Raw genomic sequence first — 12,657 nt, 5'->3', positions numbered from 1 at the left:
GTGTGTTCTGTATTCCGATGCTAATTTTGGTGTGTGCTTATTATAAGAACAAATTAGTGAAAGAGGCGCATTGTCCGATTGTCCCTACATCGGTCCAAATTTTAAAAAAGTAACTTACATCACAAGACATCCAGACATTAGTGTGTATTGCTAATCCTTGTCTTTGTCTTTTTGTATAATTTAGTTTATATCTGTATGTCTTACTTGTTTGTGCTATGTATGCACCTACTGTGGAAAATAATTCCCTCCTTGAGGACAAATACTAAACCATCTGTCTAATATCTGCAATGATACCCTACCGAATGACGTAACCATAGTGTCTACACTAAAATTACATCAGACTTGTGAGTTCTTGTTTTAGTTTCTGTCAACAAGAAGAAATAACTCATGTCATTGTTGCATTTCATCAGGCTTTCTGTCAGTCAAAGCTGATGTTTTGAAACCCGTTGAGGCAAAAAGCGTCAGCACCCAAAAATACAGAGCGAAGCCGGCGTGATAATTCCCCCCACTGCCAGAACGTGATGAATGTATGTTTCTGCAACTGTGTGTGAGTGAGTGACTGCATGCCAGCATGGATGCACATACTCGTTGTATACGTTTGTCTGCCACTCTTGATCTTTTTTTGTTTTTTTGTTTTATGAGGCAGCAATTATTCTGACAAGAGACTCTTTACTCTGCAGGAGTCCTAGATTCAGCTCAGGTTCTGAAACTGAGAAACTGTTCATCATAGGAGGAAAAGATGCATAACCATGCAAATATTAATCAAACTAATGTGTGGCCCGGATATTACAGATGGCTTCCTCTGTTCAGTGATCTTGTGTGATTAAAAAGAACAATTCTGCCATGTTTGAAATATAACATCTTACTTTATACATTTCACAAGCGCACACGTTAATATGTATCCTTTGATATTCGTCCTTATCCTCTGCACGATCTCCAACCTACTGGTAAACACATATAAAGTGTTATCATTCTGCCACCAACAGTTAGTTTCAGTTTAACAGTCTGTTGCTAGTAGCAACCAGTACCAGAACAGCCGAAAGGAGTTTATGAGTTTATGATTGGTACATCCACCGTTTTGTTAGACCTGCGACCAAGCAAATATTGATAAGTATTGATTAATCCTCAAAATGCAGTTGTTGGACCATCATTTGTACTTCATTTCCTATAGCATCCTGTTAGCTTATAGTTATCCTTTCCTTTGTTTCTTCCTGCAACCCTGTCTCCCAGAAATTGTGTTTGTATATAAAACATTTGCAACTGCAAATGTGTTTTTAGAGTCACGTAATGCCATCTGAATTATATTTTATTAACATAATAAGCATAAACATTTTTGATGAATATATTTGGAGGATGTTTATACTGAATGTGGCAACAAAACAACACACTTAATTGGTTTTTCCTCCACTATCTGCACTTACAATACATTATCTGCTTGTAGCAACTATCATAAATGCATTTTATGGTTACAATTAGGCAGTCAAAGCACTTGGTTAAGGCTAAGGAAAGATTGAAGTCGCTGTTAAATATTGAAATAAAATAAAAGGACTTGATGGCCATCCCCTGTCTTCGGCCTCTATAGGAGGTGTGTTTAGCTTGCTGCAAAGCACTAGCACCTATACATATAAAGTGGGCAGAGGATATATTGTAAATAAATGCTAGAAAATAGCACATCTTGTTCGCCATCGTCCACTTCTCACAGGGCATGAAATTAAGCTTGGTTTTGGGAGGATGGAGGTCAGCAAATAGAAATTGCATTGCCTCTCTGTCAGTTACTTTAATTGTATTGCTATGGTCCCAAACATCAGGGCCTCTTCGCTGCCTCAGACCAGAATTGGCAAGACACAATTTACTTGATGAAATTGTGACGAAAGCAGGTGGGAAAGGAAATATTGTGGGCAAAATAGCACGTAAAAGCTGGCTTATAATTTTGTTTCCCTTTTTAGAGGTATTCCTGAGTGAGAAGTTACAGAGTCAAATTGCTCAAGTCTTGCCCATAGTCATAGATCATTGAAACCCTTTTTTCCCTTGCGAATTGATCACCCACTGTTTCAGAATAATGTGTGTGTGTTTGTGTGTGTGTGTGTGTGTGTGTGTGAGTGTGTGTGAGTGTGTGTTAGTGAGTGTGTAGTTGCTGTCTGTAGCACTGAATCTGAGCCAAGATCATTGGACAAAGAGGTACAGCTCTTTAGCCTGCTTGCTTTTCCTGGTTGTAAGAACAACTTTTGGTCCTAATTCCACTTCCTCACTGTAGTAATCCACAGACAGAGGGGAAACAACAGGGTAGTGGAGGGACAGTCAACAGGAGACGGAGAATCAAGCCTCAGACAGCTGTGATATGCGCTGTTTCTATACGCCTCCCCCAGCTGATTTTAGAGATTCGTTCATAAATTCAAAATATATCTAGCACTCTGACAGTGCTACGTTCTTATGCGAGTGCTCTGATTAATAAACGTTCATGTCTTCCTCTTCTGCCCTTGTACTCAGTGCCAGCTTGTTCTGGTATGATTGTATTTGTCAGGTAACAAACAACAATCCAACCTTCTAAAGGGGAACGGTTAGTCACACCTTCTCTCCCAGATTTGATCAACAAATAGTGACTAATTGCAAAATTGTATGTATCCTAGACTTATCTGATCTTTGCACTGGGAAGATCAAACAAAACGACACATTTAAATCTGTAACAAGCATCTGGTTTCACACTGTTTCATGCTACATTTTCTACATTGTGTGAGAAACAGCTCGCTTACAGAATTCCTTTTCCACAGATGAATCAACAAGTTCCTAAGATCAATAAGTCCATTAAACAGCCAAAGGTGTGAGTCACACATGCCCCAGTTTCGTCTATGGAGGATTACCTTTCATGTTCCTCTCAAGCAAACATCTTCCAAAGATCACTATATGTATCCGAGAGCCCGTTAAAACTTACCATTTCAAGTGTCTTGTATCTGGATCAAATCCAGATGAGATTTAAGGCACATCCATTCACACCTACAGCCACATATATGCGCCTCCGTTGGCCAGATCACAAATCTGATTGCTCGAATAATACACAGGGTCTCTCTTGAAGTATTCATTATAACACCACACGGGAAAAATTTCAGTTGGTTGCAATCTGCAACCTTGCCTCTAGATGCCACCAAATAATATGCCGCACCTTTAAGTGACTATGTAGATACGGTAGAAGATTCCAGACAAGTAGCGCCTGATTCACAGCACTGCTAAGAGAAGCAGCTCAACAAAGTTCCCTGAGCCACGTTCCCTCAGTGACACTGGGCTATAACTTCACCAGCAACTAACAGCTTGTAAAACAGGAAGAAAAACAACAACAAAATAATGTTTGAGCGCAGAGAGATGTCCTCAGTTACCCTGATATTCCCCCGAAGCAAACTATATGTTCTTTCTTTCAGCCTGACCATATTGTCACATAAAACAAGAGGAGCAGTTGCTTAAAGCTACACTCGTGGAGCGTTTTTTTTTGACTGACTGACTGTACATTGCTGCCTCTCTGGGTGGTTTAACCTTTCAAGCAGTCTAAAACCCCTGAAGAGCCTCCAGCTCCGGGATCACACCTGCGCTCCAACCGAGTATCACGACAACAGCAGCAGCAGGGGCCCTCAGTCTATAAGCACACACACACACACACACACACACACACACACACACACACACACACACACACACACACACACACACACACTAACAACATACAAATTAAGATGCCTTCATTGAACTAAAAAAAAAGCCACATTGTCAAGTTAAAGGCACCAGACAGGAACAACCTTGACTTCAAACAGCTGGGTGGGGGCTTCCCCGCCACCATCACAATGTCACCACCACATTTCTTGCTGCACTGTGGCAACAGTGTTACCATGGCAGCCCTGGAAACAGAGAAGATTCTTCTCCCGCGCTGTCCCACTGGAATTCTATCTACCGACGCCATTCTTCCTATCTTCTCCTCTCTGTCCCCGTTTCTGCATTTCATTTGTTTTACCAATGAAACCCTTTATCATACGGCAATACATCGCTCCTGAAGCTCTGCACACATCTGCACCGTGTGATGGAGACAGAATGATTGTGTCTCAACTTTTGCAACAAAATATCTGAGCAAAATTACAGACATGTCGGTCGGAGCAAACGAGATGCCAATTTGTGAGTCATTAGTATTTCCTATTGCTTTGTGCGATTTTAGATGTGTTTTCTTCGTTTGTCTAATTGCTTGTCTGAATGCTGACGTGTAATGCCTACTCTCATATTCACATTTGCATGTCCATCAATCTCTTATTTCGCTGCTCCTGGTTGCACCTCTAATTGTGCTGAGTAGCCTGCAGCAGCAGAATAGATGGTTCCTCTGTGCTTCTTGTTAAGAGTGCACTCGCTATAGCTTTCCTGATTCTAAGAGCCCTTATCTCCAACTCTTCACAGCCCGGCCCAGCCTAATAACGGTGCTCAGGTTCCACACACAACCACCTTGGGTTCACAACAAAGAGTATCATTTGTCATTTCTCTTAAGAGCTGCAGTGGTTTTGAATCTCCAAGATATTCATTATATGCAATTAATACTCTTAGCAATGTTTTACCATCTTCAGCAAATGTGGCTCTTCTCTCACTTAATACATAGGGCCTTGTATATATACATACACACCTTTATGAATTATAGCGACATAGCACTAGCGTTATTGTAAATCAATAACAATCAATCTAGAATTTTGAAGGAATATTCCACTTTTTTCCAAACTTATCTCTATGATTGAATGAAAATAAGCAAAGATGGAAAGAAGCTGGCAAATTACAAATGTGTCTTATGTGAGTTTTTATATTACATATAAAAATCTGAAATTACATAAAACCAATATAGGTAAATGATGCGATATAAGGCAGCAAGTGTTCTCCAGGTTTTTCTACATTTGACATTTATTTTTTCATATATCTGTAACTGGAATGTATCATAAAGTCTCGCATTTAAAAAGATTACTACACAACCTGACACTAACGTTTTGGATTGCAGAAACACTTACTGTGGTGTTCTGCTGGTGCTGTCGCTAATTTCTTTTATCTATATTTTTTTAGCACCACCGAATAACGTAGCTGGCTAGATACAGATAGCTAGAATGAGGCTGCCTGCGAGGCTGCATTTATGCTTCATTCTGCTAGAAAACATGTCCAGCTGATTAAATACAAGCAGCGTATACTCCGCTTATAAAATGTTCTGCAGGAACAGGAAAAAAAGAGGCAAACGGCTGCAAAGCGTTTCAGCAAACTAATGCTTATGCTTGCATTATATCATCAGCTAATGCTGTTTGCTTGAATGTTGAATGTGGGTTACATAGCTGCTAACAGTTGCTAATTAGAATGAATGTAAGACAACACTTGCTCCAACATATTTCCTTCGTTGACATGCAAAACCTTTATCACTGTGGAGGACACATAGCGATGTCGTCGTTCTAATATTCAGCTGAATTTATAGGCATATTTCAAGTGCAAAGGGAAAGTGCTCATTCTGGGTTTCAAAAAGCACAAAAATAATGCCTTTTGTTTGGAGGGTGCTTTTATATTCTCTGCACTCACTTGATTTGAATCATACTGTAAACAAACATATTAAAAAAGCTGCTGTTTTTCTCTGCTGGCGAGGCAAACAGCCGGTGCATGGGATTCTGCGCCAGATTCAACATGAGAGGAGTCCCCAAGAGTGAGAGGAGACCATGACCAGGTACTGATGTTGAGGAATCATACTGCTGGGCCAAAGAAAGGCTGGAGGCAATCTCACATTTCATTATCAAGTCATGTGGAAATGGTTAAGTGCAGAAACGTTATTTTCTTAATCAATGCTGTACTTTGAGAGTTCTAGTGCACGAGACTAAGATGGCACACTGACAGCCATACAATCAGCATGTTTTATTGTATAAACACAACAGAGTCCCCAGCAAAGGCCGCCATTCTCCACCAGTCATAATGTTTAATAACTCGGTGCCTGGTTCTCCAAGGAGTCATGCCTGCTACTTATCTAGTTCTGCCAAAACAAGGTTCACTGGGAACAGGGAGATTCCTGAGACTGAGCAGACGTAGCCTACTACACACACGCTCACACATTTACACACACTGGGCATGCACATGTTCCTCTCTCAGATTGATTAGAAAGACGACTGTTTGCTCAATCCCCAGCGGAAGGAAGGGTTTTAAACAGCTGAGCTATCACTCTGTCACAAGGGCCATTCTCCAGAGGTCTCCAGGATAATGCTGCTGCTGAGGTGTAATTTTCTTTCTGTGATACCATGATACCAAGTGCTTTTTTTAGTAACACGTGTGTGTGTGTGTGTGTGTGTGTGTGTGTGTGTGTGTGTGTGGATACTGATGCCCAAGCACTGGGCCTGTGCTAGCTGTCAGGTGCTGTCTAGAAGGTGTTTGAGGGTGCTTACAAAAGCTCCAAACATTCAGTAGGTAAAGATCACAGGAATGAATGCAGTGGGGGCCCACTGGAGGGAAGGGAGGCGTAGAAGAACCAGAACCAGGACTGAGCGGACGGTTAGACCCTGTTGCTGTCAAACTAGAGGTTTTCCAAAGAGACTCTGTTGCTTGGAAACACACTTTGTCCACAGGGGCAGCCAAAATCTACAAGAAATGAAAGTTCCGCGAAACAGCTTTAAATTTGGTTACTGGGTGAAAGTCCCATGTTGGACCCATCCATCTACCCCGACCACCTCCCGACGCCACCTTTGATTAAAACACATTTCTGTTGAACCAGACAATTGGTGTGTCCACCCCGACAAAGGATCCCAGTTGACTTTCCATTCCACGTCATTTTAACACATTACGAGCCACCACCATCTAATGCTCTGTTACCAGGTGGTGGTTATTTCAGATCAAGCTGTGAGACAAAGATTAAACTACTGTCAGTACAGCTTTTCGGGCTCTATATTCACGAGTCAATGCTGCATGTTGCAAAGTCCCACTACTTAACATGTACCCTCATAAACATAAAGCCCTTAATCTTTCAGTCATGGCTTGGATGGCTGCCAACTGTATTAATTACAGATAGGAGATAATAAATGTCAGATAAAAGCAATCATAAGACAAAGGAAATGTCGATTGGAGATGAATCTCTGAAGCACAGTATATAATGTTTATGCATGGACTGGTTGGCATTAATATGCATCTTATACATTAGAACCAGTACATCAGCAACTCCCAACCATTCAAGTCTGATGTAACCTTTCATCGACCACCAGTAAATACATTTTAAACTGGATGTTTTTGGTAATTATGTAAAATTTGATCTTTCTGCAAGAAATGTTGATGTTTAGGCTCAGTCTCTTTTTCCCCCTTTTCAGTAGCTTTGGTCAAGTTTGAGTGGCAGAAGCCGGTAGTTTCAATCATTCTGCTATTGATTTAGACTTCTTTGCACACTTGGTAACTACTTTAATGCAGTCTCAATTGCACTATGTGGTGTTACTGTATGGTCACAACTGAGGGGTTCTATTATAACAGTTTTTTGGTTATTGCTGCTGAAAATATATATTAGCATTGCACCAATTTATAACGTTATTTGTGTGTTTATTTTCCTTCTAAACACAGATGTGTGGATATATCTTTTTGGTAAATTGTAATTGCTAATGAGTTGAGTCACTTTGGCTGCAGAGGAACCCACTGGGGAACACGTACCCTCCTTTGGGAGTGACTGCAATACATTGTCAAAATATAGGAAAGAACAACACTATGTCCTGATATAATTAATCAATTAATTATCATTCACATTGTCTGTAATAATTCCAGTAATAGGATACTTTACAATTAATAGGGATCATTTTCACCCAATTGTGCATTTATGGAGTGACCTTCAGGATGACAACGATAATACTATAAGCCACAAATAAAGCTGTTGTATTCGTCTGGAATCGTTAAAATATATAGAAAAAAACCTCCATTTTGACTTGTTTGGTGGGCAAAAAACTATAGCTTGCCATGCAAACACTCTCATTTAGTTTCCAGTCAATTTAATACTAGCATTTTTCTAATTTTTTTCCCCACGCCAACAGACAACTATGCGTTGGAACAGCTGGAGCCAAATTCTCAAAATTACATGTGAGTATGACAGGGATGGCGTGCCAGTGTAAAAGATGGCCAACCCATATTAGGACATTGAGCATCATGAAAATAAATACTTGCAGAATCTGACTGCACTACATACCATTTGATGTGTGTGTGTGTGTGTGTGTTTGAGAGAGAGTAAGTAACAGTCTCTGTCACCCAAAGTGATAAATGAGTGTGAAATGAGTGTGTGTGGTTGTGTGTGTACTGTTACAGTATACTTGATGAGTAGAGCTGAATAGGATTTCCTATCAAACGCACGCTGCCCCCCACCTCATCTGGATCCCCCTTTAAATGCTCAAAGTACTTTTCAACATGAATTATGACATAGTTTTTATTACAAAAGTACAATTTAGTGCATGTTTAAGTATTCATGTGCATGTGCAACTGAGAGCTGTGCTGAGTTTCTGCAGAGACGTCTGAGACTGCTTTACCACCACCATCATTAAGATGGAGCACACTGATAATCAGTCTGACTGATTATGTTCGTGACTGGCAGTGACCTCACTCTCTAAGAGAGGACGAGTCCAAAAACAATGTCAGGATTCCGGACACTCGTTTGGTGCTCCTATGAATAAACATTACGCTTATTTGTGTGTGTGATGCAATCTGGTATCTTATCTGTTAGAGCCATAATGTGATTCTTAATTTTCTATTTTATTTGCTAGTAATAAAAAAGACTATATTTTAATGTGAGGATACATTTTTACTGATTAATTTTACTGTTGAAACAACAAAAATCTTTGTCGGTCCACTTTTTTATAAAGACAGACCTTGAGATGTGGTTTAGAAGCTACAGAAGAAGAAAACAAAGTAGGATGTCAAAAGGTCTACATTCATAGTGTAGAATGTTTAATAAGGGCCACATCTGCAGATTGTGCTTGTGATTGGTTAATATTTAGAGCAAGTATGTTTAGAAGAGGTGACGGCTTGTTGGCAAATTTAGATGGAACTACAAAGCCTGCAGAGTAAAGTGCACTAGTGTTTGACCATATTTATGGTGCGGTTCTGAAATTAATTATTTAATTGTTAAATCAATCAGCAAATGTAATCTCCAACTATGTTAGTAATTGGTTATTTGATTAAGTCATTTTTTAATCAGAAATGCCAGACAGTACCTACAGGTAGTCACAACTTCTCCGATGTGAGGATTTGCTGCTTTTCTGTTTTGTATCACTGTAAACTAAATATCTTTGGGTTTTTGACTGTTAGTTCTAAAATAAATTAGACATTTGAAGACTGTTACAGTCATTGTTCTCTATTTTTTGACATTTAATATACCAAAAAAAGAATCAAGAAAGATAATTGTCATATTAATCGATCATGACAATGGTTGCTATTAGCCGAGATAAACCTTTTACCATGATTTTGAAGTTTGCAAATACATTCTTGCACTCTAAAGTTAAAGCTTTTTCCAAACAAAAGCCTGAGCCACAACAACAAGATAAAATTATTGCTTTCCTGCTGTTGTCATGTGGCGCAGTGATGCTCACTACAGTCGACTGCTGCACAGCTTCATGCCGCACCATGCTGAATTGCATCCTGTTATGCTGTCTCAGTCTTCATGAAACAGTGACATTTTGATGCTATCAAAGAATATTTTTTAGCAGAAGGCCACTGTCCGTCAGTCTGCAGACAAAATAAAAATACCAATTTTGTCCTGCTTCCCTTGAGGTGGGTCCCTCATTTTGTTGTCACTGCTGTCCAGCTCTCTCTTTTGTCTCACTCCTACCCCTTTCTTATTCTCTAATCTTCAGCCAGCATCCTCCCAATTGATATCATGTGAAAATTATCTGATAAGAATTTGATGGCAAGGGGAACATTTTTCTCTCAGGCTGCATATGAAATCCCACCTCATTCCCCAGGACTGGCAGAGCCAAACCCCAAATGTGTCCACAACTCTGCACTTGAGTGTCTGTATCCTGAAACTAAACACAACATATTGATTGGTGGTGCTTGTTGGAGACAATGCGCTCAAGTCAGGGCTTACTTTACGGGATCCATTTCTCCTGGGAGAGTCCAAGCAAGTGCTCACACGTGAAATCCCCTAAAGGCTGAAAAAGGAGGGGGGTTGGTGGAAAGCAAATATCAGTCCCTCCGGGGATTTGTATGATGTGCAAGAATTAATACAAATTCAATCAATCCTCATATTACTTTGAAGAGCTTGCAACTTTGTCTTATTAGAATTGTGTAACTGGACAAAATAATTGCACATTTCTGCACACAAATTAGTGTTTTTTAAACATTTTGAAAATGAAACCTGTATTATTGATTTAGTGTGTTATGTTTTTGTATGTTATTCTAATTTAATAGACTACATCCATAATTTTTCATATCAGACATTTTTCTATAAATCATGGATATTGCTCATTCCATTACTGCCAACCATTTGTCAAAAATGTGTTTCCAGGCGATCTGGTTTCTATTCATACCAGTGTGGTTTGACAAACAACTTCCATCGAACTGAAAATAAAGTGTATGATAGACAATCAATCACAGTGAATATTGTGTCTGCTCTTGTTATTGTCAGAGTCGTTTTATCCCATTGTTGCAAGTGCAAATTGATTTGGAAAGCCAGCAGACAGACACTGGCTGTGATGAATTTCCAAAATCTAGCCAGTTTCAAGTCAGTGACTTTCTTAATGTTCTAAAATGAATAGAAACCAAATGAGGCCTGGAGGATTATAGGAAAGAAACAATGAAAAATCCAAAATGCTTTGGAAAATAGTTGGCACTAATGTAAAGTTAAAGGTCTAAAATATGCTGGTACAGCGCTTTAAGACTAAAAGCAGCTGGATTGCAACAGTTCAAGCTCATTTTACTGTTGTTGGAGTGAATGAAATCATGTTTTTGAAACAAATTGAAACAAACAAACAAATGTCATAATTATGTCAGCTACCTAAACACAATGTGACATTAAAGCCTTCAGGTGTGCTTGATCACTTTGACTGTGTTCAAATCATAACTGCAAACAATTTCTTTAAATTAGTTATTGCACATAATGGCTCTTAATTGTTTCTGTGAGCTTCCAATAATCTCATAATCATCACAGTTAGCAATAATGTCATTACATTTTGAGTTTCCTTTGCAGTAATAGGACAGAAGGGGGTACTGTACACACCTTTATGGAGTCCACATGAGCAGGTTAATCATCTAAATTCTACTGATATGTAATTATTCATGCATATGAAGCCATGCAATGTATGATGAAATTACAGTGAGGATATATCCTCCTACAGGGTTCCACGAGCAGATCAAATTAAGTTATCTGATTGGAAGCTGATAACTCATGCACACTCATCAGGTAGTTGCATGATTTCCATTGAAAGCCGTCACTTCTAATATCCTATGTTAACGGCTGAATTCCTCGGTACACTCTTGTGTAAAGACACTGCCACCGACCCTGTTAGACCGTAAACACACTTCTGCCTATGTAGACAATTACGTCATTTGTTCCATGCAGAGTTCTTATGAAGCCGCCACATCGCCAGCAAAGCGCTGACGTACACTTCTAAAGATTGCGAAAGAAAGTTCCTGCCGGTGGGCTGGTGGCAGGCAAGAGGATTTACAGAAGAAAAAGACAGACGCACTGTCGCCTGTGGGAAGGGGAATATTTTATCCCTTAAGAGCTGGCTCATCTCCCTGCGGGCACCCGTTGCCGTAGCAACGGGAGTCGGGAGTTTTCCGTCGGGTTGGCTGGTCAGTGGTAGGTGATCACAGGACATGAAAGGGGTCAGAAAGGGGAGTGCGACCTCGCTGCCACCACCATCAACCCTGGTTTCCTCAACACTCCAACTGGCGCTTCCTCGTTTTCGTCGACAGGCCCGAGGGACCCCTACTGCCCTTCATGCAATCATTCCCACCTGGGTCACACGCAGAAATCCATCGCCTCACGGTGTGTGGAATTATTTACCAGGCCAATAGTGATTATACTGAATTATGATACCGTAAGCGCCAGCTGGAGCACTTACCCAGACACTTGATTTGAGCTGCATTCATCTGCACAGAAATGCTTTCACCCATGACACCTTATCTCACCATTTAGTCCATTTAATATTCTATCCAAAGACACGTTTCCAGCTATTCCCTATTTCCTGCCTGACATAAACACACATATTTCCTCCTGACACACTCTCTTCTAACACGTTACGTCTCAAATGTGCGCAGTCCACCATCTGTCCTGTCCTTTCTCTGTCTCCTCTTCTTACTCTATTAGGCTGACTGTTCAAATCCCAAGTTAGACCACCTACTCACCCACTCTGCGTCCTTGATAGCTGGAGCTTTGACACATGAAAGAGTAGACCTTGACATGCACCTCACAGGGGGGTCTCGCAAGACACTTGCCTGGAGTGTTGTGGAAACACGGAGGGGGACGATGAGTGTTTCATCACGACCGAGGAACAATGCTATCTGTGCTATACAGTGACTGGTTGATCATCCTCTTTGTGTCAACGCAAGACTGATGTCTTACAGGCAGAAAGAGCCCTAATCCTCCACACCAAGGGAGCAGATTTCAGTGGACGTGGGTATGTGTGTGTGTGTGTGAACAGGTGACATGATCCGTCACCTGGG

General features: G+C 40.4%; 1 protein-coding gene across 2 annotated transcripts in view; it reads right to left on the bottom strand.

Moving 5' to 3' along the window:
- The window catches only part of LOC116397220 (cGMP-dependent protein kinase 1), an 80,953-nt gene that overhangs the window by 38,806 nt on the left and 29,490 nt on the right, over positions 1-12,657 (bottom strand). The gene's annotated exons all lie outside the window — the stretch shown is intronic.

This window comes from Anarrhichthys ocellatus, unplaced genomic scaffold, assembly GCF_004355925.1.
Source record: "Anarrhichthys ocellatus isolate YVR2014 unplaced genomic scaffold, GSC_Weel_1.0 scaffold3, whole genome shotgun sequence".
NCBI lineage: Eukaryota > Metazoa > Chordata > Actinopteri > Perciformes > Anarhichadidae > Anarrhichthys > Anarrhichthys ocellatus.
Note: the sequence above shows the minus strand (reverse complement) of the source record. Positions and strands in the feature narration are given on the sequence as shown.